At 43.0% G+C, this 16,428-nt stretch overlaps 1 protein-coding gene and 1 pseudogene across 3 annotated transcripts in view; one reads left to right on the top strand and one right to left on the bottom strand.

Annotated features, from left to right (window-relative positions):
• The window catches only part of CAMK4 (calcium/calmodulin dependent protein kinase IV), a 279,841-nt gene that overhangs the window by 97,917 nt on the left and 165,496 nt on the right, over positions 1-16,428 (bottom strand). The window lies entirely within an intron of this gene.
• On the top strand, positions 6,970-7,311 carry LOC137166976 (small nuclear ribonucleoprotein Sm D1 pseudogene; annotated as a pseudogene).

The following is a 16,428-nucleotide window of genomic DNA, read 5'->3' on the forward strand; positions in this document are numbered from 1 at the left end:
TGCAGGGGTCTGAGCCGTAGTCTTGCATGTTGTACGTCACAGGTACAAACTGTAATGCAGGTGTAGACAATTCCGAGCTGTGGTCTGAGAGTAAATGCTTTAAGTCCTCTATTATGTACCTCAGGGCCAGGAAACGAGTCCCTGGGAGGGGCGCTGTGGCCCATCCGGAGTCCAACACTACCCCGATAAACTCTATCCTGTGGATTGGCATAAGCATTGACTTCTTTTCATTGAGGATAAGGCCCAACCTGTCAAAGATGACTGATGTCTGCCTCCACCTGCGACCTGGTGCATCCCTTGAGCAACCAGTCATCCAGTTAGGGGTATACTTGCACTCCTTTTTTTCTCAGGAAGGCTGCAACCGCTGACATATATATATACCCGAGGGACTGCGGATAGTCCAAAGGGCAGCACTGTGAATTGGCAGTGGGCCTGATTGACTACGAAACAGAGAAACCTCCTGTGGTTTGGGTAAATAGCCACATGTAAGTAAGCGTCCTTTAGGTCAAGGGTGGCATACCAATCTCCAGGATCCAGGGAAGGAATAATGAGGGCTAGGAGACAGCATGTGGAACCTCAGTTTCTTCATGAACCTGTTCAGGTTCCACAGGTCGAGAATGGTACGAAGGCCTCCCTTGGGCTTTTGGAATTAGGAAACAGTGGGAGTAGAACCCCCTTCCTCTTAATTCCTGGGGTACCTCCTCCACTGCTCCCAATCCTAGAAGTGCTTGCATCTCTTGTTGAAGCAGCTGCTCATGAGAGGGGTCGCTGAAGAGGGACGGGGGCGGGAGGATGGGAAGGATGAAAATTAGAGCAAATATCCCTGTTCTATTGTGCATAGTGCCCATCGATCCGATGTGATCTGGGACCACGCATGACAGAAGTGGGATAGATGGTCTGAAAACAATGAGAGGGGTGGATCCGGAACCATGATTGTTGCACTGTCCGAGGACGGTGCACCCTCCAAAGGTTTGCTTAGGGCCGGGGGCTGCTTTGTCTGCCATGAGGCTGGCCAGAGGAACGAGATGGCCTTCTTCTATTGTTTCTGCCCCTGCGACAGTTAGAGTCCTGCCTGTGCTGACCCTGATAAAATCATGGCATGGGTTGAGGCTTGAATGACTTCCTCTGAGTCGATGGAGTATGCAGCCCAAGGGATCTCAGTGTGGCCCTGGAGTCCTTCAAGTTGTGAAGCTTGAGTCCATCTGGGATGAAAATAGGGCTGGGCCCTCAAATGGTAGGTCCTGAATAGTGACCTGCACTTTATGCAGGAGGCCTGAGGCTTGGAGCCAGGAACTCCGTCTCGTGGCCACCCCAGATGCCAGTGTCCATGTTGCGGCATCAGCTGCATCCAAGGCCATTTGCAAGAAAGTCTTTGACAGCGCCTTGCCCTCCTTCACCAGGGAGGAGAACTCGGACTTGGAGTCTGATGGAAGTGACTCCTGAAACTTCTGGACTGCCAGGAGTTAAAGGTGTACCTACTAAGGATGGCCTGCTGGTTTGCTATAGGAGGCAGAGAGGCCGGGGTTTGCCACAAAGTCTTTGTGGCCTCCTTGATAGTTTTTATAAGAGGGAGCGTGACCCTGTAGTCTCATATTGTGAGCTAACCTACGGAGTAGCTCCTCGTGAGTTCTGGTGTCATCCGGCACCGATGTTGGTGTGGCTCCTGCTACCACCTCGTCTAGAGACGAAGAGGGAATACTCTAACTGTCAGTGCCGACCCATCCTGCCCCTCAGCACTGGAAGGGTCATGCGGTGCCGCCTCCTATTCCGAGCCAGAATCGCAGGGAAAATCTGCTGTGGTGCAGGGAACGGCGCCCTCCTCGGTGCCGTGCCGCATGCTTGCAGCGGAGTGCAAAGGCCTCCTGGTTCACCCTTCCAATGACATGAAGGAGAGAGGTCTGCCCAGCTGGGACTCCTGGGCCTGGTGGAACACCCACAGGGTCTAGAACGGCCACTGGAAGTGCACCTGCCACTGCAGGGCCCATGGCATTGCCAGGGGTTGGGCCACCTCCATCCTCTGCTGTCTGCCATGGTGCCGGTCCCATTGGGATGAAACGGATTCTTCTGAGTCCAAAGAGAATCGGCCGCTCTGTGGAGACCACAGAGATGCAGCTCTGGACGGCACCGGGGAGCGATGCCGTGGAGAGCGGGACCTGGCCATCATAGCTGGCTTACCCTGACAGGGCACCGCAGGCCTCTTCAGTGCCACCGCTTGTGCCTGGTCCTGGTGAGGAAGAGGTGGCAGAACCGTGTCCTCTATCAGCTCCCTTGACACCTCATAGGCCTCCGGCGTGGAGGGGAGCTGCAATACCTCCTCCTGTGCATCCTTCAACAGGGTGGCCACAGGGCCTAGACTCAACGAACCGCTCGCTGGGGCCAGAGTCAAAGGCACCATGCGCACAGGTTCAGGGCTTATGTGGCCCGAAGCGGGCTGCACTTTATTGCCCTCCCGGCATGCCGAGGTCTTTGTTGTTGATGTGCATCCTCATCCGACTTCTTCTTCTTATGCAGCACTGGGGAGTGGAAGCAGTGTTGTGAATGTCCTGGAGCTGTACTTTTTGGTGCTGGGGAAGCATGCTGGTGCCTAGGCTCCTTATGAGTGGAGTCCTTTTTAGGCGATACCTCTCTGACCAATGCCGGCGTGCTCCTTACTGAAGCGAAGGCCTCCACCCCCTGGACAACGCCACGGAGCAAAGTGCAGACTCCATTAGTAGAAACTTGAGTCTCTGGCTTCACTCTTTCTGGGTCCTAAGTTGGAAGCTTCTGCAGATGGTACAGCGATCCCATAGGTGAGACTCCCTTAAAGCACCTGAGGCAGGAAGAGTGCGGGTCGTCTCTGGGCATTGGCTTCTTGAAGGACTTGAAACCAGGCATGCTCTGTGCCCAGGTGGGAAAAGGGTTAAAAAAGCACTACCCAATAAGCGGGAGTGCTCTGTCCTATCACTATAGTAATTACTATTCTATACTAACTGCTACTTGATCTATTTACAGGTACTTAAACAATGAGATAAGGGGAAGATTTGCAGCGAGAAGAACTGCTGTTCCAGTGACCATCAGGGGCAGTAAGAAGGAACTAAAGAGGCGGAGGGTCAGCAGAGCCCTATATAGGGTGCCATGAAGGCGTGACTCTAGGGGGACTCCACAGCCAACCCTACTGGTACTACTAGGGGAAAACTTTCCGGCGAGCTGTGCATGTGACGCGCACACATCTACTTGGAATCGACATGAGCAAGCACTCAAAGAAGTAACATTATTTATGGGACAGCTGCTACTGACTCCCTGATACTTTTGCATCAATATTAACATAATGATGGTACCAGTGTATAAATAACATTAAAGACAGGATACAAAATAACAAAAGTAAGGAAATCCAAAGTTAAGGCTGTCATGTTAGTTATCCATAATTGAGTGTATTGCAATTTGCAAAATATACCTTATATTACCTACCAGAGTGACTAGAAACTCCTGTAATTCCCAGACATTGGGACCATTATGCACATCAGTATTTGCAGGGTCAGGGCTATAGTCTGTTATTTCAAGAAACAATGACATTTTAGCTCTCAGATTGCTGAGAGCCTTCTGTAGGCTCAAGAGCGGTGATACTGCTCAGTGGTTTAGGAGCCAAAGTAGCGATCAACATTACCCAAGAAAGCCACAGTAGTATGACTTCATTGTTTCATTTACTATAGTACTCTCTCTCTATATATACAAAAAATTATTCACACAGCAAATAAGTTAATAACTTAGTGCAAGTTGATAACTTAATTGGTTAATAACATGGTAAAAGCATCCTGATTGATTAATAACAGACTGGTTCATAATTAAATCACACAGTGTTTTAATATGTGTTGCAAAGAGCCACAGGAGATACATCAAAGAGCCACTTGTGGCTCGCGAGCCTCATTCTGAGTATCACTGCTCTAGAGTCTACTGCATCACTGAGACTGAAGCACATGAACACATGCACTAAAATTCTTTGCCCTTTTAAAAACTATTTCATACATATAGTACTATCCACCATAGACCAACAGAATACAGCATAGTTTTATATAAAGTTACATCTTTCATACCTAAATTATCCCAAAGTGCTGCAAAACATCGAGTTTGAAAATTGGAAGCGTATTCACCAATGTGACTGGCATTATACACTCAAGAATAAATTCATATGAGGAACTGGACAGTATGATTTGTTTAACAGAAAGACAGCATGTGTCTGAGAAATAAGAGGCATCACCTACACTTTTCAAGAAGTGACAGAATGTTTAGCTTTCATCAGTAGAGCCATGAGAAGTGGGCAGAAAAGACCTGACTCATGCAAAGGATACAACCTTTACTTGTGTGACCCTTTCCACACCCATTCATTTATAGTGTATTTTAGTGTCAGCATTGAGAAAGTCCTGGTGAACTTTAGATAAGATCGGCCATTCTGGGTCAGACCAATGGTCCATCTAGTCCAGTATCCTATCATTTGACAGTGGCCAATGCCAGTTGCTTCAGAGGGAATGAACAGAACAAGCAATTCTTGAGTAATCCATCCCTGTTGTCCACTTTCGACCTATCTTCCATGAATGGACCTATCCTCCATGAATTTCTTCCTGTCGTCCACTCCTGACCTATCCTCCATGAATTTACCTAATCCTTTGTTCTGATCCCCGTTATACTTTTGGCCTTTTCAACATTCCCTGGCAATGAGTTCTTCAGGCTGACTGTGTGTTGTATGAAGAAGTACTTCCTTTTGTTTGTTTTAAACCTGCTGCCTATTAATTTCATTGCATGACCCCTCGTTCTTGTGTTATGTGAAGGAGTAAATAACGTTGCCTTATTCACTTTCTCCACACCAGTCAAGATTATACAGACCTCTATCACATCCCCTCTTAGTCATCTCTCTTCCAAGCTGAGAAGTCCCAGTCTTTTTAATCTCTCCTCATACAGAAGCTGTTCCATACCCCTACTCATTTTTGTTGTCCTTCTCTGTACCTTTTCCAATTCTAATGTAGCCTTTTTGAGATGGAGTGACAGCATTCAAGGTGTGGGCATACCGTGGCTTTATATGGAGGCATTATGATATTTACTGTCTTACTTATCTTTGCCTTTCCTAATGGTTCCTCACATTGTTAGCTTTTTTGACTGATGTTGCACGTTAAGCAGATGTTTTCAGAGAACTATCCACAATGACTCCAAGATCTCTTTCTTGAGTGGTAACAGCTAATTTAGATCCCTTCATTTTTTATGTATTTTTTCCAATGTGCATGATTAAGGTCTTCAAATACTTGAAAGGCTGCCAAAAAAAAGATGGAGAAAAGTTGTTCTTTTTTGTCACAGGGGGCAGGACAAGCGGCAACGGGTTCAAACTACAGCATAGCAGTTTTAGATTGAATCTCAGGAAAAACTTCCTAACTGTAAGAACAGTAGGATAAAGGAACTGCCTGAAGAGGTTGCAGAAGCTCCTTCACTGGAGGTTTTTAAAAGGAAGCTGGATAGCCATCTGTCTTGAATGGTGTAGATCCATCAAACCTTGCATCTTGGCAGGGGGTTAGACTAGATGACCTTGCGGTACCTTCTAACCCTATGGTTCTATGATTCCTTTGCATTTATCAACATTGAATTTCATCTGCCATTTTATTACCCAGTCACCCAGTTTTGTGAGATCCCTTTGTAACTCTTTGCAGTCTGCTTTGGACTTAACTATGTTGAATAATTTTGTAACATCTGCAGATTTTGCCACCTTACTGTTTATGCCTTTTTCCAGATCATATGAACTTTTACTTATAACCATTAAGCTAGATTTACCACTTAACCACATAATAACATGATCAAAACTGCCAGAAGCACTGATCCATATTTTGGTCTAATGGTCAGCAAAATTTTTGAAAATCAAAATCATTTTATAGGAGCACCAAAAAGTTTGGAGACACTGATAATGTGGGGTCTTTTTCTGCTGTCATTTTTTAACATGCTTATAACAAATTAAGAGACAATAAATCTCCATCCACATCCTCCTCAAAACTTTCAGATTTGATAAACCTATTCCCCTTCTGGGCTGTGATTTTGGACGTAAGTCTGGAGTAATTTGTTTTTATCATGAGCAATTATCTCCTGCAAATTTACCAATGCAATGCTGACACAATCTTAACTCCATTTCTGTTATCATTGAAACTACTGTGATCAGTCTCATCCAAATAAACTACTACAAGGCCAAGGCCATGTGTTTTGACCTATGCTCTCATTTCATTTCATGAGAACATTAATTTGTTCATAATGAGTCCTGGCTAGGTTCATCTGGGGAACTAGGGATACAATCCTGTTCAAATCTCATAACTCAATGTCTCACACAAACATATTTTTAATTCTAGTGTGGCAAATTGCCAGTTCTGCTCTCCTGGGTCCCGCGCTCTTCCTTCTCATGGAGGGCCAGGGCACCACCTGTCACCCGTTTCTGGGCTTTGTCCATCCCAGTTGTGCCCGGTGTGGCAAGGAGGGAAGGGCCTGCCATTTACTCCTGGAGCCCAGGGTCCCTTTGAATAGCAGTTATGCGTTGCTGACAGTGCTTGCGGCTACAATTCTTTCCCCTGGGCTACTTCCTCCTTTCTGGTCTCTTTCTGCTGGCTCTTTTTCTGTTCCTCTGATCAACTGCAGCTCTCCTCTCTCCCCCTGCCTGGCTGGAGCAGGGTTTTTTTTTTTTTTTTTTTTTTTAAATCAGGTCTCTGAGTGGGCCTTAATTGGCTTTAGTTGCTCCTAATTGACCTTTAGTAACCCCTGCTCTGTCCACAGGGAACAAGGCTTTGATCATTCTAGGGCTTATATAGCTCCCTTCGTCCAGCCATTCAGTTGCGCCATTTGTTTCAGTGAGCGCCGGAGTGGCCTGGTCCGAGGCCTCCACACCGAGCTCAATTTTTTTTCTCTTTCCTGTTGCCGGGGTTGCCGCTCTGTGGTCCCGACCGGCTGGCCTGACACCCCCACTCTGCCGCCATGAAGCTTGTGAGGTTTCTAATGAAATTGAGTCATGAGACTGTGACCATTGAACTGAAGAATGGAACACAGGTGCATGGAACAATCACAGGAATGGATGTCAGTATGAATACACATCTTAAAGCTGTCAAAATGACACTGAAGAACAGAGAGCCTGTACAATTGGAGACGTTGAGTATTCAAGGAAATAACATTCGATACTTCATTCTGCCAGAGAGTTTACCTCTGGATACCTTGCTAGTGGATGTTGAACCAAAAGTCAAATCCAAGAAAAGGGAAGCAGTTGCAGGAAGAGGCCGTGGCCGAGGTCGGGGTAGAGGCCGGGGCCGAGGGGGGACCTAGGCGATAACTTCTCATGCACCACAGATACACGTTACAAAATTCTAAGCAGTCTGATATTTTTTTGTACAGATTTTGTTTACAGTGTCAGTTTTTAATAAATGTAAATGTGTGTGGGAGGGAGGAAGGGGGGGAGGAATCACCCTCCTGCTGCCTTCTGACCCTGCTGTCTCCCACTAGCTACTATTTTATTATTATGTATTTTAACACATTGCCCAATGTGTGCTTGTTGCTATACAGCTATTTATGAAGATGAAGTCCTTGTCCAGAAAACTTTACAGTGTACAGTAAATAGACAAAACCCGGATGTGGGGTGGAGGGAAGGGGAACAGATGCAGCAGAAAAACAGTGATAAAGTGACTATTTCTGGCACACATCTTGTTACTTATTATAATGGGAGCTACATGTGCAAACTAACAAGCATGATGGACTGTTCTAGCTGCAGCCATTGTCACCTGAAGTTATACTCTAGTTTTTCATTAGTCTAGATCTTAAATTTCTGATTGAGAATGTAAGAAGTCCAGATTATTTTATTAATGTAATAGATACTGGTACAATTTGAAGGCAAAATGTTACAATGGCTATCCAGAAAAGCAAATGGGAACTGCATAGGTGAGATGAGAGATACTCCTACAAAGAGACTAAAGCTTTATTATGTAAGGGGCATCCACTGTGATTTAGATTGAGGAGTAATGCTGGGAGAATGTCTGAACATTGATTGCTACAATGGACATCTCCCTGTCTTGCATATCTTAGCTACAGTAATACAATTACAGCAAAAAGTACATTTTGGATGTCAACATTACTTTGGTGTTGACCAATCTTCTGGAGCCTGGAAATTGCCTTCTTTACAATAAGTTTCAATGCAAGTGATTACCCTCTTAGAGAGATACTAATTGGACATTCCCTTGTTGACCTATCTCCATAAACAGAAGGAGATTTATAGTGACTTATTGTTCTCTCATAATGAAAGATGAGCTGTTCCTTTACATCTAGCTTATACAATTACTTTTCTTTAAGAAGAATGCAAATGAAAAAAGACCCCCACTTCACTGAGAGAATAGCTGAAAAAAGCTGCAACACTGAGGAGCTTCAAAAGAAATAAAATGAAGACTGTCCCCTCCGCATATAATATACAGGGGGTGAAAGCTACAGAGATAAAAGACATTGCCAGATATACCAAAAATAAAGGTTTTTTGGGAAGTGGGGGAGGAAGGGAAGAGAGATACCATTAAAAAAGAAAGAAAAAGAAAGAAAGAACAGATGTGAGAAAAAGAATATCTGGAATCACACACTAATAAAGTCAATCAGGAAAGATACTCAGTACTGAAAATGATGAAAATCTAAATGAGAGAGACATTTTATTACTAATGAAATGTTCTATTCAAGTTCCACATGCAGGGCTCTGTTTTCAAAGTTTGGTATGTGCATTTGCTTGCGTACATTATGCAGTCATTGACATGTAGTCTGTTCAGCACCCAGCTGGGTATGTGTTCAAGCAAATATACCGAACTGATGTTCACACAAAATGTTTATATTCATAAAATGGGGTGTGCACAAGCATAGGTTAATGTGCCACTTCTGTCCCTGTTCATGCTCTTGAGAACTTCTCTACTGACCGTTTGCATCTTTTACTCCACATTACAAGCTTTTCAATCACATTTTTCAACTGGTATTGCAAAAGAAGTTGTTAATTACCTAAATACTCAATACAAAACCAAAAGTAATATGTAAGCAGCAGACACCACCGATATGCTTGACTTAATGTACCCTCTCTCTACACAGCCACACCATATGAAAGTTTATTATGTCTCCTTTAAGATGAGGTATGATGTGGAGCTGTCAGGTGGGGCCGTTACCACAGAAATGGGGATAAATATTTGCCTTAATTTCTGTTACTGATGATGTATTGTTTCAAGACATAAAATTGGATTTCTTTGTGACCTCAAAGCATCACAACAACAATGTAAAGTGTAAAACAAAATCTGATAAGCTTGTACAGGTATCATTGAAGTGTAATAGCACTGGTGACATTTCTAGTCAACATCATTATCACCATCTTGTTCATCATTATGATCTCTGTCAAGAGTGCCTGGGTTAGTACAGTCATCAATGCCTGACATGTAAAGTTTGTTCTGACTACAGGACTACGGACACAGTTGATTGTGCAGCGAACCCTACTGGTACAAGCACAAATAAGGTCTTGTAGAAACTCAGATGCCATCAGGCCCTAGAAGAATATAGGAAGTAGTTCATTATCCTTGCAACATGGACAGATAATGTGAGTCATCCAATATCTGATTTACCCATGTGCAAAGACATTCACATTTTTGTTTGCCAAGATCCTCTTCTGACATGCTCTTCAAAACTGCCCCTATATGGTGGGAATTTGACAGTGACTAGTTCTTTTTGATGGCTAGGCTGAGGAGCAAGCAATTCAGGTCTTTGCAGGCCTCCTTTTCTTTTTTTCTTTGGTCATATAGCGGTTGTACCAATTTTCTTGCTTCAGAAATTTTGGTTTGTCCATCCCTTTCCCCCAATTTGGCAAGATCTCTGAAGCAGTAAGCTCCCTTTGTTATGACAATATTAAACAAAGATTCCCCGCCCCCGATACCAAATAGGTCACAGAGTCACAGCCTGTTAATTCATGTACAGCAGCAACTATGTTGCAATAGTCAGGAGTGAGTGCATGCACAAATTGCAATGCTTATCAGTTGTGCTGGCAATGGTGCCTGTTTCAATCTACATGTTATCTATGTGTTCCATTCCTGGAATGTAGTGAACAGCAAGGACAAAACATCTGACCAGCTGATCTAATTACTACGGGTACTTTGACACCAAGAGACACAAAAGCCATATTGGCACATACAGCATGCAGAAGCACTTGGAGTCTGCTTCATCTTGAGTACTGTACAAGTCTTGGGCTTCAGCACCTCTACTGGTGATGGACTTCACTACTTCACCACTGGAAAAGGCTCCAGCAAGGAGTGTTTGTGTCAGCCGTGCTCCTACATTCTCAGGTGCATCTTGAACTATATGTTCACAGAGGAATTTTACAAGTGACTTCTTGTTGGACGTCACATTCAGAAACTTTTTCCATGGAAGGCACAGGGTATCCACAATCACCTGGTATTTCTTGCATCCAACCTTAAAACCTGTCTAGCACTGTTTTTCTCCGGTTTTCACAGCATTACTGTTGTCATATCTGCCAAAGACTTTGATTACACAACGTGTAATGTGCTATATCAAATTCTCTTAGGATTTGGCTGGGTTGAAGCTACATGTCCCATCAGAATCAAGTGCATCTCTCAAAAATCTCATTTGTTTTTCAACATATGCTATTTTTAGTAGAGTCTTTGTACATCTAATGGTTTATACTGTCCAGTAAATTTGTTGATAAGCAGCTCTGGATGTGATTCAGGCTCAAAAAGGTTTGTCATCTTGCTGATGACACGGCTGGTAAAAGCTATAACATACCTTTCATTTCTTGTCAGTGCAGAGGCAAGGATTGTTTGTGGATTTTGTCTTCACTACTTCTTGTTAGTACACTTTTTTCTCATATGGCTTTTGCATATTCATAATGTGAAGCTCTGTATTGTCATCTCTAACACTAATACTGAGTTTGTGCATAAATGTCATCTAATTAAAAAGCTAATTTCTAGAACACTTCAGAGGCTAGTACTGCATGCATATTTAGGTTTACAAATTAAACCTTCTACTAGGCAGACTAATGCTACATTGTATGTACAAAAGTTTACAAATGGAGAAGCATTACAATAGAAATTTATATATATTTATATCTACCCACTACACTGTACAAACTAAAGACCCACAATCTACTGCTACTTGTGCACAACCTTTAGTGTAAGACTGATTTGATCAACAAATTTCAATTGAAAATATGGAAAACTATTGTAGTCAGTTGTGAGATACACTTTGACAATTAAGAATATGCAATGTGAAAATATTTCGTGTTCGTATATTGCAGAATGTTGATATTTGCCATTTTTGCCTCATGCAGAACAGCTTAATCATTTCTGGAAAAATAAAAATCTTGTCCATGAAATACTAATAAAAATCTTTAATACATTTTCATTTGGTAGCTTTCATCAATAAACACCACATAATGATGTTGAAATTAACTTAAACAGTAAAAATTGTAGTCAGAGTCATGTTGCAGTGTTTCTGGAACTATGCAAAAAAGACACTCATTTTGGTTATCATTGTTTTACCTCGCCTACAGGCTTACAGCACCACTTGACAGCTCTGCATCATAACTTATCTAAATGTATATAAAATGAGCTCTCAAATGATATATGATGTGGGTGTGTGTAGAGCGAGTACATAAAACTCCAAAAACATGAACCTTTTTGGAGAATTGCTGCATGCCTATAAGGACCATATGGCATCTCCAATGTAAGAACACTGAGTTTGATGCTTGTGTCAGTTCAGTACACTGAATTGTCTTCTCACTGAATCTCAGGAGAATGAGAATTCATTCTATAGTTGCAAATTAACAGAGACCTGTTTTAGACAAGGATTAAAAACTAAATGACTTGAAGGCAGTAAGCACAAAGAAGATTCTTATGATGCACAGAGTGCAAATAAAAAATGTGTAGAGCCCACTTATTTACTTTTTAGATTTATAAAACATCTTATTGCATGTCACATTTGCCTCTTTCCCAGAGAGAAGAGAATAAAGGATGTTCCCTAAACCCCACTCACTCATCTAACCACCCCCTCAAGCAAATGCTTGGGAACTGAGCACTGCACTGTCTCATAAGGTACAGCTTGTAAGATCCGTGAGGAAAGAATTCCAGAGTCAAAGGACTTTCACTGAGAACAGTTGGCTACCATCCCTGTGACATTTAAATCTAGAGACTATTAGTTCAAATACCCAGTTTATATCAACCACTTACAAGATTCATGGAGATAGGTCTCTCATGTAAGCAGGATCTGTCCTGCAGAGTTATATCAGAGATCAAAATCAACATTTTGAATTGCATGCAAACAGGAAGTAGGAAACCAGTACAATTTCTGTAGAGGTGTGGTTAATTCCCAGTAATCATACTGGCTTACAGGCAGCATACAGCTGCATTCTGCACCAGCCGTAGCATCCAAGTGATCTTCAAGCATAATTATGTGCAAGCACACGTTGCAGTAACATTTGCCATCTCCCATCTTCCCAAAATAGTTTCTTCATGCCAGGTATTGGAAAGTTAAGCCTTTACCTTCCAAGGTGACCTGGTTCACTGTAGCCCTGGATATCTGGAAGTGTGGTTCTGCTCTAAAAGTGACTATGCAAAGATGGTGTCTTGTTAGTCTTAAGATTTTCTTTGTGTGCATACTCAGAGACATATCTGCTGTATCTGATAGACCAAGTTCTTATAGCTTTTTACTCTCTGTTACACACACACACACACACACACACTTCGTAGAGTCCCTCTCTGGTTAGACACTCCCAGGCTGTTGTGTTTGGAGCCCACCTCACTTGGCCCTGTGTGCTTTAAGTCTCTTGAATCTGAACAGAGTCCAGACATTGACCCTGGCTTGGAGTGCAGATCCTTTGTCCAGTAGCCCCTACTGAGAGCTGAGACACCACGGTCCAACTGCCTAGCCTCTGGGATTAGCAAGGACTCTTCAGATGCCCTTATATCTTTAACACACTCTCTTCTAGAACTCCAGCCCTCTGGGTTTACCTCTGCAGGGTCACACAACAGTGCAAGCCAACAGACAGACAGACTTTGCACAGGATTCTAAAGAGGCCATTACTCTTTACTTAACAGCATGAGAAATACATAAACCTAAAGAAAATAATAAACCCACCTGTATGTGTTCCCCTGCTTCAGTTTCCTCCCCACTCTGGACAGGTCTTTGGGTTGGGACAGAGTCCTCTAGGGTGTCCTTCCTGCAGTGAACAACATCTTTCCAGAATCATGGAGTTCTCTCCCTAGGTCAGCTAGCTTCCTCTGACCTTGGCTGGTCCCATAGTTAAACAACACCCACACCCACACTCATCTTCTCCTCTCTCCTGCCCAGAGCTTCCTGTACAATTCTGCGAGTCTTCCCTCAAGTGTGTGTGCCCCCTACCCACATTTGGTTTCTTTGTTCTCCCACTGAGGATTTTCCACTGCCCCTCCCTCTGGAGAAGTTGAAGGGAGTAGCTTCTCTCAGATTCAACCAACCCATTGTCTCAAGGTGTTTCCACCTGAATAGGCGACCATGAAGGTTTAATGACAAACAAGTGTCTATGGTAAGGATGTGCTACAGCCGCATCAGCAAATGGTGGATTCCACCTCCACCTAGAGACATTTCTTAATACAACAATTTCATACAACTTCATATCAACCCAAAATAATAAATTGTACATAAACACATTCCCCAAATTGTCACACTCCCATTAACCCTGCAATAAACATAGCTAAGAGAGAGTCTGAGCTAGATTCTATTCATTCTGAAGCAAAATTTTCAGAATTGGTTACTGCATCTGATCAGTTACACTTGTGCAAACCCACTGACGACAATGGGATGGCACAGATGTACCTAAGGGACTAATCCGACATGCAGAACTTTTATTACTGGTGATGAACCATGAGAAAAGAATCACCAACCTTGATTTTCAGAGCCCAGGTTGAGCTCTTTGGGCTGACAAGATAAACCTGTAAACGAAGTACATTGGACTTGGAAATCAATGAGACACAAGAGACATGGAACCTCACAGTGCCATTTTTACAGTGTTACTTTTCAGTGTAGAACTGGGTTTAAATTATTGGCATATTTTCCCCACCATAACTCCAGTTAATTGAAGTGTCTGTATTGGAGAATAATGACCATATTAGGTCAACAAATGGAAGTGATCATTTAAAAAAATTGACTAACCCACTGAAGTAATAAATAGCAGACTTTTTTGGTTCAGTTACAATTGAAAAGCCAGAGCAAATCCCACACAAATAACAAAACTGAGGGCTAGATCGTCAGCTCTGCCAAAGTCCTATTTGCATTGCTCAAGTGGTAGAAAAGGGACTTTTAGCTTTCTTAAACAGGCAGATGATTTCCACAGTGTAGCACAATCCTTGGCTGGCATATAGTCAGCTCTGTCATGCACATCTCCCTCACTGTGCAGAGGGGATGTGTCACGGCAGGCTCAGATGGTTTTGATTAGAAGATAATTTTCAAGATCTATAGGACAAGTGTTCTTTTCTCCTCTCCTCTACCACTTCTCTGCAGTAGTCATCAAGGTTACACTTTAAGAACTGGATTAGAGTTTAATATAATTGTGCAATAGAATATGTCAATAGTGAGACACAAAATAATTCTTATAGCAAGATGAGCTCCCAAGACATCACATTTGATTTTCTAGCCATTGCTTTACTTTCTGACTATTATTGATGCCCAAACAGTCTCCTTTTTATTTTATATAGCCTCTCTTCTTGGAGCTTTATCTTGAGGACATTTTCCTCTCCTCCTAATGAGAAATCAGGACACCTTGAAGGAGAGTAAGACAAACTTCCCAGAGATTGAGGTTTTGTGAACCTGTTGAGCTATTTTGCAAAAGTTTTGGGTTTCTACTCTAAAAAAGTTTGGGCTTCAGAAAATTATTTTGAACTTTATGAAGCACAAACTTCATGAAGCTGTTGGAGAGTTTGGAATGTGTGCATGTGTGTAAAGATAAAGACCACTTCCCTTCCTTCTCTCTTACTGGGAAGAGGAGGGTGAAGATGCAGGTGCTTCTTTTGACCCTCTTCCATTCGGACCCAACCCCACTTCTACGACTATCTTCCAATCAGTGGCTCCCCACATAGTCTTTCTGCAGCAGCAGGCTGATCCTACTTTCTCTGTCTTTGGGGTAAAAGATGAGGCTTTCTGCCTTTTCTCAATCCAAAAGACACCATTTGTATCAACAGGCAGGCTGCCTAACCCCTACCCAGCAGCTGAGAGTTTAGGGAAATACTTTTCCCAGTCCTACTGCACTGCCCCTTCAAATGCTAAGGGGCAGAAACACCTCATCTAATTGTAGGCAATGATGTTCATTGACAACAGAAATGACTAATTGTGAAGGCTGTTATAACTCAGTCAGGAAAGATTTTTTAAAAGGGCTGTGCCACAGAAGCACCTTTCTCCAGCTGACAGCTCCTTTGAAGAGCTGGATGTGTCATCCTGAGGAGAGAGGCATGCAGATCACCAAACATTTCTTTCATCCCCTCCTCCCCCCGCACTCCCCAGTGGCAGCTAGCTAGGGAAAAAGTACTTCTCTGTTTTGAAGCGGAGGCCTCACACGTATGGCAGTATCCAGATGATCAGGAATGAAAGTCCAACTCTCAACATGCTTCTCTACCATCCCTTAAAAAAACCAGTAAAGGGACCAGCCAATTAGGAACCAGCCTGTCTCTTCTTTCTGGGCCTGCATGGTCTGTAGAAGCTATTCCAGCCCCAGAGCTGTAGGTACTCCTGCAGCCTCCCCGGCTCCAGCACCATGGAGAGAACTACCCCAGGACCTGAAGCTGAAGCACCCAAGAAATGGAAATCTCCCCAGCTGCCTAACCAAACAGTTGCAGTCATTTCTTTTTCGGTTGTGTTGGGTGTCGGAGCCCAGTGCAGTGAATATGAAGGCAGCTTTCATCATAATCTTCTGTGACTCCTGCTGACCAAGGAATTGTGATATCATATCTGACCCTTCTCTCCTTCCTCTCAATTCTCCTATTCTTATCTTTATTTCACTACTGGAAACTTAACACCTTCCTATGCTATCCACTCTTTCCATCCCCTGATTTACTCTAACGTGAATTTATGCGTAACATTTGTTTCATGCTTCCTTCATCTCAGGCTGATGAGTGCAAATTAAATTTTAAGTTAATTATTCCAGGCACTCAGCACACAATTTGGATCTTGTCTTTTCTTTAAGGTAATCTTCACATCCTGTCTCTGAACTATTATTTAATATTGCTACTATAATGCCTGCCCCGCCCCACTCCGGAGCTGGCTGCATTTCAGTAATAGATGAAGGAATAAGCATATAATTTACCTTGTAAAAGGCCTTATACATATACATGGATATAAAAATAACTGCTATATTCAGTACTTTAGCCTTGCAAATTCAGGTAAAGTATTTTTAATCCCAGA

Source organism: Emydura macquarii, unplaced genomic scaffold, assembly GCF_026122565.2.
Source record: "Emydura macquarii macquarii isolate MOO-44397 ecotype Brisbane River unplaced genomic scaffold, CSIRO-AGI_Emac_v2 contig_2897, whole genome shotgun sequence".
Lineage (NCBI taxonomy): Eukaryota > Metazoa > Chordata > Testudines > Chelidae > Emydura > Emydura macquarii.